At 41.9% G+C, this 19,561-nt stretch overlaps 1 long non-coding RNA gene across 9 annotated transcripts in view; it reads left to right on the forward strand.

Annotated features, from left to right (window-relative positions):
• LOC108527134 (uncharacterized) overlaps positions 1–19,561 on the forward strand; it is a 111,416-nt gene that overhangs the window by 39,297 nt on the left and 52,558 nt on the right. For 3 of the 9 annotated variants that reach the window (XR_001884701.1, XR_001884703.1, XR_001884705.1), the window contains exons 2-4: positions 2,456–2,557; positions 6,953–7,089; positions 9,817–9,907. This is a non-coding gene — a long non-coding RNA (uncharacterized LOC108527134). Of the gene's footprint in view, positions 1–2,455; positions 2,558–6,952; positions 7,090–8,421; positions 8,898–8,941; positions 9,185–9,219; positions 9,325–9,816; positions 9,908–19,561 lie in introns of those variants that run through there. The other 6 variants (XR_001884702.1, XR_001884704.1, XR_001884706.1 and 3 more) reach the window with 4 other exon arrangements.

A 19,561-nucleotide genomic window follows, 5' to 3' on the forward strand; every position in this document is an offset into this window, starting at 1 on the left:
AAAAAAAAAAAAAAAAAAAAAACTTTATTTTTAGAGCAGTTTTAAGTTCACAGCAAAATTAAGAGGAATGTACAGAGACTCCTTATATACCCCTTGCCCCTGCACATGCATAGCCTACCCCATTATCAATATCCCCCACCAGAATGGTACATGTTTTATAACTGATGAGCCTACATTGGAACACTCAAAGTCCACAGTTTACTTTAGGGTTCACTCTTGGTGTTGTGCATTCTATGAGTCTGGAGAACTTTATGACCTATATCCAGCATTATAGTATCACACAGAGTAGTTTCACTGCCGTAAAAATCCTCTGTGCTCCACCGGTTCATCCCTCCCTCCACCCTAATCCCAGACAACCACTGATCTTTTTACTGTCTCCAGAGTTTTGCCTTCTCCAGAATGTCATATGGGTGGAATCACACAGTATGTACAACCTTCTCAGATTGTCTCCTTTATGAAATTAATTTTAATACTGTATTTTCTTTAACCAAAATTGTTTAATGTGATTACTTTAACATGGAATCAATATTTAAATATTACTAATTAAATATTTTACATTCTCTTTTCATACTGTCTTCTAAATATACACCAGATATATATCTATATATCTATATCTATATACCAGATATATATCTGGTATCTAAATATATACCAGATATATATCTTTATCTGGTGTATATTTACACCAAAATCTGGTAAATTTACACCAGATTTTGAAGACTTACAGCATATCTTAATTCAGACTAGCCAGATTTCAACTTGATCATCACATATGACTAGTGACTACTGTATTAGACAGTGCAACGTTAGATACGAGTCACAACTGGAGACATCTTTCAAAGATTTAAGCTGCCTGTCCCTTAATTTAACAATGAATACAATGTCCTTTACACTGTTTGCCACGTATAGGTGGAAGGCCACTCCAAGTCTAAGGGAGAAAGGTAATATGATGGAAATTACAAATATGCATTCTAATATTTAATCTTTTTACATTCAAGCAGCTATCCTGCCATTCAGTTTTCCATGCTTTGAAGAATGGAAAATGGTGATACTTTTCTGTCATGATGAGTAATGGATTAGATAATAGGGAAGAGTGGAGTTGCCATTATATTGAATTTATTCTCAATTACAGAAGTCACGTGCTATTTTGGAGAGAGCACCAGTTTAAGAGGAGAATTTGAGCCTTTATTCTGGTAGACACTACATGGCCTGAGACAGATCAAGTCAATTTTTTGGATATTTTCTTATTCTCTAAAGTGAGATTGAACTAGTTCAGTGGCTTTTAAACCATACTCAGGGGAACGTAAGGGTTTATACGGGAAGAATGAGAGTGAGGAAGGATTTAGGAGGAATTTTTCATGCACACACACGCACACACATACACACACACACTGGCAGATTCAACCACTGCTGGATCAAGTTTATTGGATGTACATATTAATCTTCAGTGTAAGTTCCAGAACTAATTAAAATTTTAAGCATGATAACTAGATAAGTTGATCATATCTACTTTCCTTTTCAATGATAATATGAGATATAATGTTCACATCTTCTGGCCCATTCCTAGAGGTCCTTTCATGTACTTTTTACTCAGACTTCCTTGTGACCAATCTTAACCCTTCCAAGTCACTGGTCAAGTTACCGAACTATTAGCCACTGCTAATTCCAGGCAAACTGAACAATGAGATACATATTATTTCAATTTCTGCCCATTTTGAGGATTACCCCTTCTTTTTCTTTTTCTTTTTTGTTTTATAGATTGAGATGGGGTCTCACTGTTTTGACCAGGCTGGTCTCAAACTCCTGGCCTCAAGTAGTCCTCTTATCTTAGCCTCCCAAAGTGCTGGGATTACAGGCATGAGTCACCGTGCCCGGCCAAGGATCGTCCTTTCTCCTGGTCTTTCTGGGTCTTGGAGTGAGCTGTAAATGCTAAAGCAACCCACTTCAAGCCAAGAAAAAAGGATCTGTAAACCAAGATTTTAATTTTTTCCTCTCAAATCAATTGGACATAGTGAATACCCCATGAGACACTCACACGTAAGCTAGGGAGGGACAGCAGTGTGACAGATGTAAGTAGCAGGAGAATACAAGGAACGTGCTCACTAAACTTACTCATCCTCAGGACTATCCAGGCCTAGTGAGTTATGAGCCTGAATTAACACCTGGATCCTGATAGGCAGTTATGACTGCAAAGTCACTTGGTGTCTCAGGCTTAGGTGTTCCACTGGGACCTAGTAGCAAGCCTCTGAAATCCAAAGAGTTCCACCAAAATAGTGCCTCTTCATATTGGAAAGGAGCTCAGGTACAACAGTTTATCTCTCACTTTAGAATTACAGCCAAACATGTTCTGTAGACCACTGGACCTTTGAAAAATTCCCACTCGAGCTCTCACATGTCTTTTTCAAGGTGTCCAAGGAATTTATTGCTTTCTACTCTTTTGTCCCCACCTGTATAGGATGAATAATCTGGTATCATGTGAGATGAGGAAATAAGAAGCTTTCTGCTGACTTCATTGCGACCCAGGGTCCAAAAGGTGATGTAATCCTGTGGCAAGAAGGTAAAGCTATATTCTTGTCTGTACCAGATGAAAGTGAACTATTTCTGCTTCATCATTCACAACTGTCCTAATAAATGGCCACAAGTCCCTTTGTATTCCAGGAGGTATATTCAAGTAGGCACTTCCTTGAGCGTATTCAGATTTCCTTTAACTGTGTCTGAGAACTGATTTGCATCTGGAAATTGGATACTGTCTCTCTTTTCTAGACATGAAGGTTTTGTGTTTGTTTGCTTGTTTGCTATACAAATCAAGTAGGACCTTAGTGACTTCTTATTTATTTCAGTCCTGGGGACTCCATGATCAGTTAATCACCTCCCATGAATCCATGAGTCAGAGCATTCTGATTTTCACACTGACCCTACTACCTTTCAACGTAGCCCCATGCAAATGTGCTATCTAGGCCATGTCGCTCTGGGATCCTGCCATCCCTCTGAAACTCAGTAAGCCAAATTCAACTGTAACCTCTTTTCAGCATCATCGCTGGTCTACATGAAATGTTCTCTAAATCACGTTTCAAATATGCTGACCCTTCCCTCATAGATTTGTTTCTCAAGGCCTTTGTAAAGAGTATTTTCTGGACCTTGTTATCATTTTTATTTTAATTAGAGACAGGGTCTCGATATGTTGCCCAGGCTGGCCTCAAACTCCTGGGTGGAGTGATCCTCCCACTTCAGCCTCCCAAGTAGCTGGGACAGGTGTGAGCCACTGCACCTGGCTAGATCCTTTTTTGGAAGACACAATTGAGGTGGGTGGTTGGTTCAGATATGACAAATCTAATCCAGCATTCCTGTCTCCTAAAATTTAAAAATGTGTTCCTTTACATTTTACCTAAGAGATTTGCATCTCAGTTTTATTTTGTATGACTCACCCCTCAGTCTAAATTTCGATGAACATTTAGCAGAGCAAACAGAATTATTCCTAGCTTCTCAAACTAGAATAATCCAGAATCTCTTGTAAGCCCTATTAGTAAATTCAACCCAATCTCAAATTGTGTCCTCTTCGTCATTCAACATTCTTATAATCTATTCTAACTCACATCCCACAGATTAATTAGCGAAGTTCTTCCATTCCTTTGTTGCATAGCTTACTAAGCTTCACTTTGTAAACTGGCCTCTTGAAGCACACTAGAATTTTCTGGGGGGTTGGGGCGGGGGACACAATCTTGCTCTGTCGCCCAGGCTGGAGTACAGTGGCGTGATCTTGGCTCACCACAACCTCCACCTCCTGGGTTCAAGCAATTATCCCTGCCTCAGCCTCGCGAGTAGCTGGGATTACAGGCACCCGCCGTCATCCCTGGCTAATTTTTGTATTTTTTAGTAGAGACAGAGTTTCGCCATATTGGCCAGGCTGGTCTCAAACTCCTGACCTCAGGTGATCCGCCCATCTCAGCCTCCCAAAGTGCTGGGATTACAGGTGTGAGCCACCGTGCCCAGCAAATTTGACTCTAATTGCAGATCTGGAGATAGTGCAGAGTAAGAGTAGGATATAAGAGAACCTCTTATAAGGTAACTCCCTCAAACTAGGGAGTTTCAGCCTCTTCAAACACAGGAGAAATAGCTTTATACGTAAAAGCTTCAGCTGCAAAGAAGGCTGAGTTTGGGGGCAAGGAGTCTCTGCATTCTTCAAATTCTCCCCTATATAGCATTTTAACTTTAAAGGTCTTACTCTTTCGGAATCAGCACTTTAACACATGCTCTTCTAAGACCCCAGGTAAGGAGGTGAATTTGACTGATTTGCAAATCAGCAATTGACAAGAACAAATGTTGGTTTATAGCTATCTCCATCCTGGGGCTATAAAAGTTTCTTTTAACAAATTCATACTTGGGTTTCGGTTCATGTTTTAAGATGAGAATTTAGAGATTTTCATTTGTTAATGTCTTCAAATGAAACAGCTAGCCTTAGCACCCAGCTCTTGAATTACTCATTTCCTTCATACTGTTCTGTGAAAATAGCAATTCTGTCCCCCACGGTCTTGTCTTTAATATCCAACTCAATCCTAATCCTCACAGGCATTAATTTCATTAGCTATTTTACTACTACAGGCTGTGGGTTTCCAGATCTCATCTTTGAATATTAATTGGTTTTTATTATCTTCAAACACAATGAGTCTGCATACCCAGATTCTCCTGATTTCCCTGAAAGTCTGCTGTTTGTAACTGAATCCCCATTACCAGTTTCTGTACAAGTCAGAATTTCTATTTGCAAGCATTAGTAACCAATTTTAGGTATATTAAGTATAATGGAATTTATTGAAAGAGTAACAGTATCTATATACAAAATTCTATGGGAAAGTTAAAAATCAGTCTCAGGAATCAGACAGGAGCCAAAGGAGGCTGGCAGCAGATGAACCAGCCAAGGACCACTGTAGGAATAGTCTGATTAGAATGCTGCCAGAACTTGGTGCAGAACTGTTATAGGAAGAGCCTAAATAGAAACTAAGGACAGTGCCACCACCAGACGTTCTCTTCTCCTGAATTACTGACATCATCACTGTCTTGGTGGATAGCTTGATGGTCTCTGCATCTTTGCATCACTCCTTCTGGATTCAGTGTGGGAATCCCACTGGACAAACCAGTTATGTGCTGATGTCCTTGCTGTCTAGAAGAGAAAGATATGCCTTTTTTCAGTTTCTGTAACAGGAAAAGTGTTGAGATGCCAAATACTAAAGCACACAAACACCAGACAAACACACACATCCAGGACACCATCCTTGGGTTTGTTTCTGGACTCACTGTTTTATTGGCTTGTTTGTTTATTTTGCTGTCATTATGCTACTGTTTTAATTTCAGTTGTATTATCTTTAAAAAAAAAAATCTGGCAGTTCAAATCCTCCTTCCTCTCAAATGGTTGTCTTTTTTTCTTAACTCTTTTCAGTTTAATTTTTCTCAGTGAATTTCAGAACTCTTCTGTAAAGTTTCAAAAAAATATTCCGTTGTCATTTCCACTGGAATTATATTATATTTATGAATATATTTGGGGAATAATTTTAAATTTTTTAAATGCCAAGTCTTCTTATCCAAGAACATGGTATATCTCTATTTAAGCCTTGGCAATTTTATAGTTGTCTTCACATAGATTTGACATACTTATTAAGTTTATGTTTTGTTATTCTGGGAAGAATTACAATTTTTTCCACTTTGTTTCTTTAGAGTTTCAAAAGCTCCCTTTTGGGACCACAGAAAAATCTTAACATCTTAATAACCTAACTATGCAAAATAGCTCTATGATTCCTAAGTGTTCTCTTTTATTTTAAATTTTATTTAGTGTAGTTATTTATTTATTTATTTATTTATTTATTTAGTTTATTTTGATGGAGTCTCACTCTGTCGCCTAGGCTCGAGTGCAGGTGGCGCGATCTCGGCTCACTGCAAGCTCTGCCTCCCAGGTTCACGCCATTCTCCTGCCTCAGCCTCCCGAGTAGCTGGGACTACAGGCGCCCGCCACCATGCCCGGCTAATTTTTTTGTATTTTTAGTAGAGACGGGGTTTCACCATGTTAGCCGGGACGGTCTCGATCTCCTAGCCTCGTGATCCGCCCGCCTCGGCCTCCCAAAGTGCTGGGATTACAAGCGGGAGCCACCACACCCAGCCCTAATTTCTCTTTTAATCATTGAACTACCTTCTTCCTATGTTTATCCAGCGTTCCGTACCAAATTAAATCTCATACTTTGTAGTGTAAATTTTAGTTTGAAAGTTAAAAGAATGTTTTCCAGGGGACTAAAACAGGAAAAAAACTGTCAACAGAATTGAATACATTGGAAGATGGAGGCCACTGCACTAGTACTACAGTGCCCCCCTAGTGGACACAAGGAAGCATGGGCATGGTTATACCAAGAATGACCCCAGTCTCTTTCTTCCACAGGCAATTAGAATCTGGAGATGCCTCAGTGGTCAATTAGGTCAATACCTCTGGCTTCCAAAAAGGGAAATTGAGAAACAAAATGAAGAAATGACTGGCCCAAGTTCACATTGTCAACCCAAGGCTAAAATCCAAGATTCCTAACTCATTTTTCTTCCTTTTTGCTACCCTTGATTTCTTTTTTCTTCCTTCTTTTTCAAAATATATTGTGCTCTTATTATAAAGCAAGATTCTAGGAATACAGATATAAGGAAGATTTAGTCGATGCCTTCAAATCTAGTTTTACTTCAAGCCTAATTTTTTTAGCCATTTTCAGGGAATGAATTTGTTGGGGAATGACCAAACAACTATGCAGGGGAAGGTTCTCAATCATCCACAAATTGACTCACAATATGATTAATTAACTATGAGTTTTAACTGGAAAGTACAATCACAAATGTGAAAATTGCCCTTGATCAGATTCAGACCATTTCATAAGGAGGTAAGGCATACTTTCAAATGGCCTGTATTAACCTTTATCTTATTTCTCCCTTGCAGATTCAAAACTGTGAGCTATCTTGCAAAAAATACAAGAAGATATGGAAAGTTTTCGTGAGTGCCTACCACCTAATCCCAAACACTGTCATTCATATGCGCGACATTGAGCAAATCATTATTGAGGATCTATATGCCAGGTATGTGCTAAGCGCTGGGCTTACTGTGGCAAAGAGAACAGATATGACCTTGAGGTTTCTGCTCTCACAAAGCTTGCAGTCTCCTATTTGTGTATGTGTAATTCTCTAAAGCTCAGGAAAGCTGTTTACCTCATTTTGCTTTGGCATCATATTTTTAGGCTATAGAAATCAGAGAGTATGCAAACATTTTCTAAAATTACTCTGCCCCACAAAAAGGGAGACACAAATAACAATTTGGGGCCAGATAGAACTGGATTTGAATTCCAAGCCTGCCCTTTACAAGCTATTAAACAAACGAATTCTCTGAGCCCCTGTTGCTTTCATGAAGTGGAAATAATATGTATCCCTTGTAAGGGATCATATCCTTATTAATACCTAAATAGAGACATTACTTTTGAGTCAAAATATGAATTATATGGTCCATCTCCTAAAATGCAGAAAAATTATCAAAAGAGAAGCATTATTAATATTGTTCACTTAGTTTCATGAAGAATGTCACTTTCCAGCATTAATACAGACAGATATTCTTTGCCATTGACTTTTTCCTTTTTTCAAATAAGGTAAAATATTCTAACAATGGATGCCACTACAACAGAGTTTCTGTAAGGCTGTTAGTTTCCTTTTCCATGGATAGTTTCCATGGCCTTGCTCCACATAAACTAAGCCCTATTATTTCAGTTATGATGACTAAATCTAGTATGACCATTATTTGTCTGTATAAGGGATCTTGTAGTTATCTGTGTATAAACTTATCACTCCATCTATTTAATGATTTGACTAAGTCAAGGATCATATTTTATTTCCCTCTGTTCTCCCCTCCCAGTGGTACCTCACACAGAATTAGAGCACACTAAATGTGTGCTGAGTAAAAAGACTATCTTACTATGTGCTTTTTGACATGTAAGCTGAGAGAGAAAATTTGGCGTATGTTGTAGGTAAACTTACTTTGTTTTACCTGGGAGTAGCAAGTATCAAACAGATCATACTCCTGTTACAATCCTGCTAGAGGAAAAAAAGTAGTTAAATTCCCCAATCTCTACTCAAACCAAAACAAAACTTCAAAAATATTGAGACACAGAGAGAAGGAATAGGATGGGGTCAGGGAGGACTGGTGTTTGTGCATGGTGTGCATGCAGCAGGCTAACGTCCTTTCCCTGTTGTAATAGCTCCGAATGTAAGTGCCACACAACACCAGGTCTATGAAAAGCCCGGGGTTTAAAGGTCAAACAAGTTTGGGAAAGCTTGCCCAGCATTTTCCTCTCTTGCAAGTTGGTGGTGCATACTGGTAAATTAAAGCCTATAAAAACTGCTTAACATTGTTTTACCTTGCAGTCCCCAAATTCATTTGACCAGCGTTTCACCTATAAACATCCCACAGATCTGGTAGATTCTGTGGAAGGCACAGACTTCAGGAAACTGCTCCACTGTGTTGAAAGGACTTCTTTCTCTTGTTCATTCACACACAAAAAGCTGCCATTTTATTTCCAAATCCTACAGGACTGGGAATGTGAGCATTTCCAGCAATGTTTTAACTATAGAAAAGTGAGACCACTTCCTGACAATTTAGCGGTCCCAGAAAGTTTATACAATTGAATTTTAGGTATGTAAGAAGTCAGTTCGAATCCAGGAAATGGCTTCTCAGCAATGCCTGGAATGTCCTCATAAAAACTGAGAAACAGATATCCAAGTCCTGTTTTGGATCTTGGAGGGACAGAGAGAAAGAAGAGAAAAACATAAAATTATAGTCCCAAATCTCATGATGTTTCTTCCAGTTTTCTACAAATAAATATCCACTTTCTCTGAACTCCATCTTGGGGCTTTATTTTTGCGTGTTTCTAATTCTCCTCTCTAGATGGCAGCACAGATGAAAAAATGCCAGAAACAGCAGGCCGGACTCAGCAGCAGCAAACTGCCATCAACAGCCCTCCCCCAACTCACCCTTCGTTTTGTTTGTTTGTTTTTTTAAGAAACAGAATCTAAGATACGATGGCTGACACTTTTTCCCAAATAGATTTAATCAGTTACATGGGAATACAAAGAATGACTAATGACACACTGATATTAGTGAACAAGAGAACTGACTCTAAACAGCGTCTCTTACATGTTACTTGTGTTTTCTGTATCTTAAAGATAATGTAGGCATTGTTCCTAAGTCATGCAGAGGGGTCGTGTAAGCATGGTCATTTGCATCATTACCCTGCACATCTGATACACCCAAACTCCACGCCACCTGGTTTGCTGTAAGTGTTGGATTCATTTAAGATCCGTAACAATGCTATTTACTGACCTTCTTGTCAACTGATGCTGTGACGCTGCTGTAAAATAATCCCTGTGTCACCAGATGCTGCCCTGAAACTTAGGAAGTCAGCATGAAGCTAACACTTCATTAGAAGTATGCAATTTATGGGAGAATTAATAATGCAAGAGAAAAGGAGTAGAACAGACATAAAGAGAAGACCTTTGAGGTTTACAGCAAACCCCATCAAAAGATCTTTTTTAAAAAAAAAAAAAACCTTACCCTTCAGGAGTTCATTGAATCTCATCATTAATAAAATGGTGTCTACCAGCAAGATGTGCTTAACAAAATCTGCTGACAGGGAAAACATAAGAAAGCTGGCCCCTTATGTATGACGTTTCAAGGGCTCAAGAGTGTTCTAAAAAAAACTAAATTGTTCATGTGTATTGAACTGGACAGAAACTAAAAGGTGACCTGTGTCTTTTAAGCAGCAACAGCAAAAGATCGCCATGGGGCCGGGTGCGGTGGCTCACCCCTTTAATCCCAGCACTTTGGGAGGCCGAGGTGGGCAGATCATTTGAGGTAAGGAGTTCAAGACCAGCCTAGCCAACATGGTGAAACCCTGTCTCTACTAAAAATACAAAAAATTAGCGAGACGTGGTGGTGTGCTCCTGTAATCCTAGCTACTTGGGAGGCTGAGGCACAAGAATCACTTGAACCCTGGAGGCCGAGGTTGCAGTGAGCCAAGATGGCACCACTGCACTTCAGGAAAAAAGAAAGAAAGAGGCCGGGCGCGGTGGCTCAAGCCTGTAATCCCAGCACTTTGGGAGGCCGAGACGGGCGGATCACGAGGTCAGGAGATCGAGACCATCCTGGCTAACACAGTGAAACCCCGTCTCTACTAAAATACAAAAAAAAAAAAAACTAGCCGGGCGAGGTGGCGGGCGCCTGTAGTCCCAGCTACTCGGGAGGCTGAGGCAGGAGAATGGCGTAAACCCGGGAGGCGGAGCTTGCAGTGAGCTGAGATCCGGCCACTGCACTCCAGTCCGGGCCACAGAGCGAGACTCCGCCTCAAAAAAAAAAAAAAAAAAAAAGAAAGAAAGAAGATCACCATGGGAATAAAAACAAATATAGTACATAAATAAACCAACCCAAGGCCAAAACAAAAAACTAAGTGAATCTTTCATATTTAAGAAAAAAATCAATATTTGATGTGTCAGAGAACTTTTCAATTCTATCTCTATCCTTCTTTGTTTTGTTTTGTTTTGTTTTTTGTTTTCTGAGATGGAATCTTGCTCTGTCACCCAGGCTGGAGTGCAATGGTGTGATCTTGGCTCACTGCAACCTCCACCTCCTGGGTTCAAGTAATTCTCCTGCCTCAGCCAGCCTCCTGAGTAGCTGGGATTACAGGCACGTACTACCACACCCGGCTAATTGTTGTATTTTTAGTAGAGACGGGGTTTCACCATGTTGGTCAGACTGGTCTCAAACTCCTGACCTCGTGATCTGCCCGCCTTGGCTTCCCAAAGTGCCGAGATTACAGGCGTGAGCCACTGCACCTGGCTCCTTTTTTTTTTTTTTTTAATGAAAGCAGTTTTTCCATATGATTTACTCTAAACACCACATCTTTCCTTAAATGAATACCTTTGATAATTAGTGTGGGTTGAAATTAGTTAATACTATAATGGGTCAGGCTATCTGCCTTTGCCAACGCAACTCCTAGTGCTCTAAGGATACTGAATACTTTTTCCTGGACTCTAAGTTTAGAGACAAAATCAAGCCCTAAAATGAACAGGCAGAGAGGTACTGAGACAGTATGGCATATGAGGGAATGAAGGAGCTGGGACAGGCCTGCATTCATCTCAAAGACAACACCAGTCCAGTGCTGCAGACCAGCAACCCTCAGCTCTGAACCTATCCCTGGAATCAATACTCAGCCTACTCCTTCCAGAGACTCAGGAGCCTTGGAAGTATGACACAGCCAGGACAAAGCTGAAGGCTAAGAGACCTAAATGTTCTTCCATTCCCACTAATTCTGCATCTGTGCAGCCTACTAAACCCACCATCCCTCAGACCCTCAGTATCCTTAATGTGTATCCAAGAGGGGAGGTTCTTTCAATGAGTTATCCTCTTGTGAACTCTCATCCTCATACTAGACTCAGTTTTCCATTCCACCCTGTGATATTGTGACAAGAAATAAATATTTGGGGCCGAGCGCAGTGGCTCATGCCTGTAATTCCAGCACTTTGGGAGGCCAAGGCAGGTGGATCACAAGGTCAGGAGTTCAAGACCAGCCTGGCCAACATGGCGAAACCCTGTCTCTACTAAAAATACAAATATTAGCTGGGTGCAGTGCCAGGAGCCTGTCATCTCAGCTACTCCAGAGGCTGAGGTAGGAGAATCACTTGAACCCAGGGGGCAGAGGTTGCAGTGAGCTGAGATTGCGCCACTGCATTCCAGCTTGGGTAACAGAGTGACTCAAAAAAAAAAAAAAAAAAAGGAAAAGAAATATATATTTGGTCTCTTCCCCTGGTTCCTGGCACACACTATTAAAACCCTTGGACTCCCCAGAGTGATAAGAGTGTCTTTGGTATGCTAATAAGACATTGGTAGCTGGGGAGCCCTAGATAGCTTCAAGATGGGGGCTGGTCACTGGAATGACCAAGGCATGATTAGAGGGATGGGACTTTCAGCCTTACCCTCCAACTTCTAGGGAAGGTAGAGGGGCTGAAAGTAGAGTTGATTACCAATGGCCAATGATGTCATTAATCATGCCTACCTAATAAAGCTTCTGTAAAAACCCAAAGGACAGAGTTCTGAGAGCTTCCAGGTTGCTGAACATGTAGAGGTACCTGGAGGGTGGAATGTCTATGAAGGGCAGGGAAGCTTCATGCCTCTTCCCCTATCCCTTGCCCTATGCATCTCTTCCATCTGGCTATTCATCTATATCCTTTGTAATATCCTGTATTAGTCCCTTCTCGCTGCTGGGTGATTTATAATAAAAAAAAAAAAAAAAGAGGTTTAATCAGCTCACAGTTCAGCAGGCTGTTCAGGAAGCATAGCAGCTTCTGCTTCTGAAGAGTCCTCAGGAAACTTACAATTATGGTGGAAGGAGAAGAAACACACACATCTTACATAGCCAGAGCAGAAGAGAGAGTGGGGAGATGCTTTTAAACAACCAGATCTTGAAAGCACTTACTGTCACAAGAGCAGCACCAGGGAGGAAATCCACCCCATGGTCCAGTCACCTCCCACCAGGCCCCATCTCCAACACTGAGGATTACAATTCAATGCGAGATTTGGGTGGGGACACAGATCCAAACCACATCACATGCTTTGTGATGAATGTAAGTAGTGATTGCCTGAGTTCTGTGAGCTGCTCTAACAAACTAATTGAACCTGAGAAGTGGAATCCTCATGAGAACCCCTAATTTATAACCAGTCAGTCAGAAGTATAGGTAACAATACTGAAACATTGGAATTGGCATCTGAAGTGGAAGCAATCTTGGGAGACTGAGTCTTCCGCCTGTGGGATCTAATGCTATCTCTAGGTAGATAGTGATTATAGGATAATTGTGTTAAATTATAGGATAATTGTGTCCACTGAAGAATTGGTTGTAGGTGGAGGAAAACCTCCACACATTTTGGTGACCAGAAGTGTTGTATTCGTTGAGTATGTGAGATTAGGAAAAAATTTTTTCTTATATCTCTTACATTCCCTTTCCTCTGAAACTTTTCCTCTATGACCTTGGGAATCTCATTCCATCATCAGCAAACTCCCTGATACACCCATCCTCTTCAATGACCTTTTTTTATTATTATTATACTTTAAGTTCTAGGGTACGTGTGCACAACATGCAGGTTTGTTACATATGTATACATGTGCCACTTTGGTGTGCTGCACCATTAACTCGTCATTTACAGTAGGTATTTCTCCTAATGTTATCCGTCCCCCTGTTTAGCTATCTAGGTATTTCCATGAAACATACCTGACTTCTCAGTTTCTTGATTCCATTTCCAATTACCTTCTCCACTGTGCTTCAGTCACTCAATCCCACGGCCACCCCTAGGCCATGTCATCAAGAAACCACAGCACCTCTGAACCCGTGACTTTTGAGTCCTCCAGTTCTTTTCATTTGGTTGTTTTCACCATGTTTATTTTCCAAACTTATTAAGATCTGCAGTCTTTCTGCTTTCTCCTTTCCCCTTATCTATAATCTGCTTACTGTCCCCTATTCCTTCTCTACTGAGGAAGGACTCCATGGCTGATAACATTGGCCTCTGACCAGTGTTCTCAACTCCATTACTTCATTATTCTTCTGTTTTATCTGCCTGACAAATTTTAGAGTGTGTACCCTGAATCCAGCTGTCTGTCTTGGCCATTCCTTTACCTAAGCTGTTGGGCACTGGAGGAAAAAATCACCCTGTCACACAGATTGTGTCTACCTTAAATTTATGCTCAGCAACCTCAGGTGGGACCTCACTGCTGCCTGCAGTCCCACTCTATTCTCCGGCCTGCTCATTTTCTCAGTCTCCAGAGGGGCTATTTCAAGGATTCGCCTCTTTCTGCACCTCCACGTGTTGGCCTCTCTACCTTCTCATTCTCAGTTGGTGATTTTTTCCCCCCACATATCAGAGTTGGTTGGGGGTAGATGTTATGAGATGTGAGCAGTCTCAGTTCTCCATAACAACCTATACACTTTTGTGTGTGTGTGTAAGACAGGGTCTTACTCTGTCGCCCAGGCTGGAGTGCAGTGGCGTGATCATGGCTAACTGCAGCCTCAACCTCCCGGGTTCAGGTGATCCTCCCACCTCAGCCTCCTGAGTAGCTAGGACTACGGGCCCATGCCACCACGCCTGGCAAATTTTTTGTAGAGATGGGGTTTCCCATGTTGTCCAGGCTGGTCTCAAACTCCTGGGCTCAAGCAATCCACCTGCCTCGGCCTCCTGAAGTGCTGGCATTACAGGCATGAGCCACCACACCCGCCTACGACCTTTAAACTTACTTGCATCTTTACACATTTTTTTGACCTTGCCTCTTATTATAACAGAAAAACTCCCCCTGCCTCCATCCAAGGCCAATCTCTTGGCCTGATGCTCTGGGTTCCATCTCTCTCTGACTTCTCATTGACCTCACTCTCTCAGTTATTCCTTCATACTCCTACCTTTGTATTCAACCTCTTCCTCTCCACTGGCTCTTCCCTTCTCAGACTAAAAAAGCCACATCCTCTTCCATCTACCGTCCTCTCTTCTCTTGCCAGCTAAACTTCTTGGAAAAATTGTCCACTCACTGTTTTAACTTCCTCACCTCCCACTCACTCTCCAAAATTCCTCTCTCCAAAATAACCCATGATCTCCGTGTAGCTAAATTCAAGGGGCACTTTTCAGTTCTCTCCTTATTTGACCAGATGACAGCATTTAACATATCCTCCTTTTTGATACTTTCTCTTTCCTGAGTATCTATGGCACCATCTACCTGCTCCCAGATAGCTCTCTCCATCTCCAACCCTTCTCTTGAGCTTCAGACCCTATAAATTCCACAGGCATCTTAAACTCAAACTGAACTCATTTTCTCTTCAAATCTGTGTATCTCCTCCTGAGTTCCCTCTGGAGGTAGCAAGCACTGTCATGGACTCATTGCTGCAGCTAGTCATTTGTGTATCATTCCTTACTCTCTCTTCATGATACCTCATGTCCAATTGCATCACCAAGAACTCTTGATCCTGCCACCTGAATACCTTTCCTACCTTTTTTCTTGTCTCCTTCCCCTCTACTCTCATCAGGTCTCACCTAAACCCCAGTTTCCAGTCTTCGTCTCAAACCATTCACCATGCAGTAGCCATGTGAGTGTAATGAGCAAGAAGTCTCACAGATGCAAGAGTCCATAAACCCTCATGTGTGCAGTCATGGAATGTTTTTTCCTGGAGTTTGATTTTGGAATCTGAACCTCCAACCTTCCTCCTGGTGGACAACTTCATCTAGATTATCTTAAATGAATTCAGTGATTTGTCAACTGAGATTCCAAAAATACTTCAGTTCAGAATTCAGTTTCACACCTTCCTTCCCCTGTTCTTGCCTCTTACTCTTGGGGCTCCTGGGGCTGGCCAGCCAAGGGAAGTGGGGAAGAAGATGGAGGTCCATGTGTGAGTAGCGGGTGGGGCTGGGGGAGCTGTCCATCTAGTCATTTCTGGAGTGACTCTAAAGCTAGCCTGAGCCGCTAATGCCATTGTTGCCTATTGTCTCAGCATAGGCAGGCCCCAGTGTGCTGTCTAGGGTACCGGATCTTGCTGGCTTTGAAGGGTGGGGATGGGCTGTCTGGGTGGTCCTGCAGGTCCAATGTAGCTTCATCTCACAAAGGAGCAGCCATGTCCCCCATAATGCCGGAAGCAGTCCAGGAACATTCCTTCCTTTTGCCCTGCACATGTGCCTTTATGTCAGATCATTTCTTCTCCTCTCACAGCATAGAGGTGAAAAACCAATTCACATTTACACATTTGTATGAGTTGGTTTCATTTTAATTGTTTCATCTCTGAGTTAAAGTGCGGAGCCCTTTGTATTTAAATTGTGCAATGTAGAGTCTGGATTTCTCTCAGCAGCAGACGATCTCCACAATCATTAATTTGCTTTCCACTCTCCTGGCAAAAGAGTCAGGTGGGGTGTGTGCGTGTTTGTCTATGTATGTGTATGTTGGTGGGGGGCAAGGAGCAGATGGGCAGCCCAGAGCCCAAGTAGAGAAATGAGTGGAGAGAATACATTCCATTAATACTTCTCATATTATCCTGTCATGTGTTCTTTCCAAATCATAAATCTGAACAGGTTTTTCACCTGCTTAAAGCCATCTGTAGCTTCCCCATTGCCTTTAGGATGAAGTCTAAACTTGTAAACTTGATTTACAAGCTAAGATCTGTTTACAGATGACCTTTCCCACCTCATTTGCCACAATTTCCTTTCTTTCAGTTCCGTGGGTTCACCATACTCTGTTGCCTCTGGACTTCTCACATTCCTAGAAGATTCTCTTCAACTTTTCCCTACACCTGGCTAATTCCTGCACATCCTCTGATCTCCAGTTAAACACCACCTCTTCCCTAAGTCCTCCTTGACCTCTCTCCTACCTCTGACTTTGATTTGTCCCCACTATGCGCACCCATAACCTTCTCATATCATAGCACTTATCATATTCTAACTTTTTTGTTTGTTTTTCCACTTGACTATTAATGCTTTTAAGAAAAGAATATCTGTCTCAATCAGTGTTCATTCTCCAGCACTAGCATGTGTCTGACACCTGATAGGTACTCAATAAATATTGTTAAATAACAAGTGAATGAATGACTGAAGAAAAATTGAATGTGCAAGCCAGGTGCTGGCTTCATGTGCACTGTCTTATAGCAGGACTTAGTACTTTATTGTGTTTCCCCAAAAGCAAATCAACTCCACAGAGCAGAGGTGAGCAGTGTGGATTTGACCAACAATTTTATGAGGAGACATAAAAGAAGCTTTAAATGGCAGACGTTTCTATTTGCCACTCAGTGTTTCTCTTTAGTTTCCAGATATTGGGTCTTCCTCTCTTTTGACCCTCCCTTCCTCCCACTCTCTCACCCCCAACTAGCCTTTACTTCCCTTTTCTAGGCAATATCACTCTGAGAGGACTATAGAGGATGAATTGCAGAAAGATGAAGCTAGTATCAGGGAGTTCCATTTAATAGACAATTGAACAAGGCCAGGCAGAGATGATGAAGGCCTGAGTTAAGAAAATGATGAAGTGACCTGAATCCCAGGACTTTGGAGGCCCAGGTGGGAGGATTGCTTGAAGCCAGGAGTTCAAGACCAGCTTGGGCATCATAGTGGGACCCTGTCTCTACAAAATAGAAATTTTTAAAAAAGAAAAAGAAAATGACAAAATGAAGAGGAGGGGGTGGGTTTAGGAGATGTTTGGGAGGGAAAATCGATAGGATGTGAGAATCGATTGGATTGGAGTAGAAGAGAAAGAGGAATATAGGGCATGGTCAAGATTTGGTGAATGCAAAAGGAGAAATAAAGAAAAGAAGAGGAGAGAAAAAAGGGTAGGGGTTGAGAGTTCCATAGGATTAGAGTTATTACCAAGGGAATTATGAAAGAGAATTAAGCAGAGAAAGACCAGTATAAGGATTATAATCACCTGAGAGTCTAACAGGTTAGAGACCAAAATTGGTATGGGCACTAGTATTTAAATTGTGTAATGTAGAGCCTGGGTCCCTCTCAATGTCAGTCAATCTCCACAATCATTAATTTGCTTTCCACTCTACTGACAAAAGAGCCAGGTGGGGTGTGTGCGTGTTTGTCTAGGTATGTGCGTGTTGATGGGGGTAAAGGCGCAGGTTGACAGCCCAGAGCTCAAGTAGAAGAGAAATAATTGTGTATAATTTTCTTTAAAAACTTGGGCTGCCAATGGTAAGAGCTGAGAAAATGGGTGGTAGGTTGATCCAAGACTTGGGATTTCTGAGACGATGGGGCAGAAGGATCAAGGGGGCGAAATGATGGATGATTTTGTGAAAAGAATGTTCAAAGTGATAGACAATGGCATCTAGGCTCATCAGGGATAGAAATGAGCCAGGATGGGGCTGACAGACTGGGGGTGGGTGGGGGTAAAAGAGCAGGGGCCATGCATGGTGCAATGTTTACAAGAAATAGGAGTCCATAGGATGCAGGACCCAAGAGGAAAACAAACTGTGGAAAGGAGAAGTTACTCTTCCTTCTCTGAAATGAAACAGAAAAGAGATATAATCTTTAAGTATTTCTCAGTTGAGAAAAGCAATGAGAGAACACTCACATTGGAGAATCTTGATTTCTTCTATTAAGCAAAAGGAGAAAGTTGCATGCAGAGGTGGGACTGGGGCTTGAGGGAAACAGGAAGGATTTAGAAAAGGAAAAGTGAGGAATGTGGAAGGAAGGAAATTTTGAAAAATCGGAGAATTACCTGGGAGTAGTAAAGGCTCAGCTGGGACCAGTGAGCTGATACTGGCTTGGGTCAGATTTTTACATTTTTAATTTAGTTTTCAGCAATATCTTTTGCTTGGGAGCAGAAACAGAAAGTACATGGTGGGTTTCACTGAGGGATAGAGATTTGGAAGACAGGAATGGATGAAGAACCAAGTGCATGAGGGCACCTATCAGGATTATTGCTGAAATCCTTATGGAGGTTACTGGCTGAGAGGAAGGCAAGCGAGTGAGGACTGATGGGCCCTTGGCACTGTGAGAACAGTGGAGGAGGGAGCAGGGGTCATAAGGAGGAGCACAAACAGAAAGTTCAGAATAACACCAGAATCTTCCAAATACTTTCCCCATAGGGTGAAAAGGTAAATGCCCCTTTAAATCATTAACTAAACTGGCACTCAGATCTGGGCAGCCTCTCCCAGATTGGGCTGTTCTGTTTTGCCAGGAATTGATAAACTTCTGTGACCCCTTCAGGGTGAGTGAGCATGATCCATCTTCCCTGACTGGACAAGTCTGATCCGGCCTCCTTCCTCCTGCTGAAGCAGGCCTGAGGTGTGTGCCAGGATTCCATGTCTTATGCTAATACTCACATTCCACATACCAGCTCCTGCTGGTACTGCCTTTAGGCTTTTAGAAGGCCCTGCTTTGACCCTCTGTGGCTGCACCCCTCACTATAGGGTGAGGAGACTGTGGCACCCCAGGGGATGTGTCCCCTCAGAACCACATTATGACATTGCTCCCTTCTAGACCACACTCTGGATAACTTGGACCACCTCAGAATTCCTTGCTTAAATGCCCCAAGCCCACTTCCAGGCCCATCCTCCCAAGGGCAAACCATGCCACTAGTGTATATGGTCAGCCTGAGTGGTAGCCAAGGGTAGCCTATTTGAAGAGGCATGCACAGGGTATTGATGTGTCAACTGGGGCATCTACATGCATGCATGAGAGGGCCTTCTCATTCAGAGTCAAAGATGGGAAGAGGGGGAATGTTTCAGGTTGGAGTCCAGCTCTCTCTATGCCTCGCCGTCCTGGTGCAGAACTCCAAGGAATCCAAGCATTGCACATTCAAACCTGACCTTCAGGTCTTTTGGAAGATAGAGTTATCAAGGTAGGAAAATAGAAGATATTTTATTTAACAGTTTGACTTATAACTTTTATATCATTAGACACATGGAATATGGGCCTCCATTTGTACTCTTGCCCTTGGCCCCACAAATGTTAAGGAGAGGCCTGGCTCCTACAAGGTACTATTTACCTGTTGTGAAG

This window comes from Rhinopithecus bieti, unplaced genomic scaffold, assembly GCF_001698545.2.
Source record: "Rhinopithecus bieti isolate Rb0 unplaced genomic scaffold, ASM169854v2 scaffold_3062, whole genome shotgun sequence".
Taxonomy (NCBI): domain Eukaryota; kingdom Metazoa; phylum Chordata; class Mammalia; order Primates; family Cercopithecidae; genus Rhinopithecus; species Rhinopithecus bieti.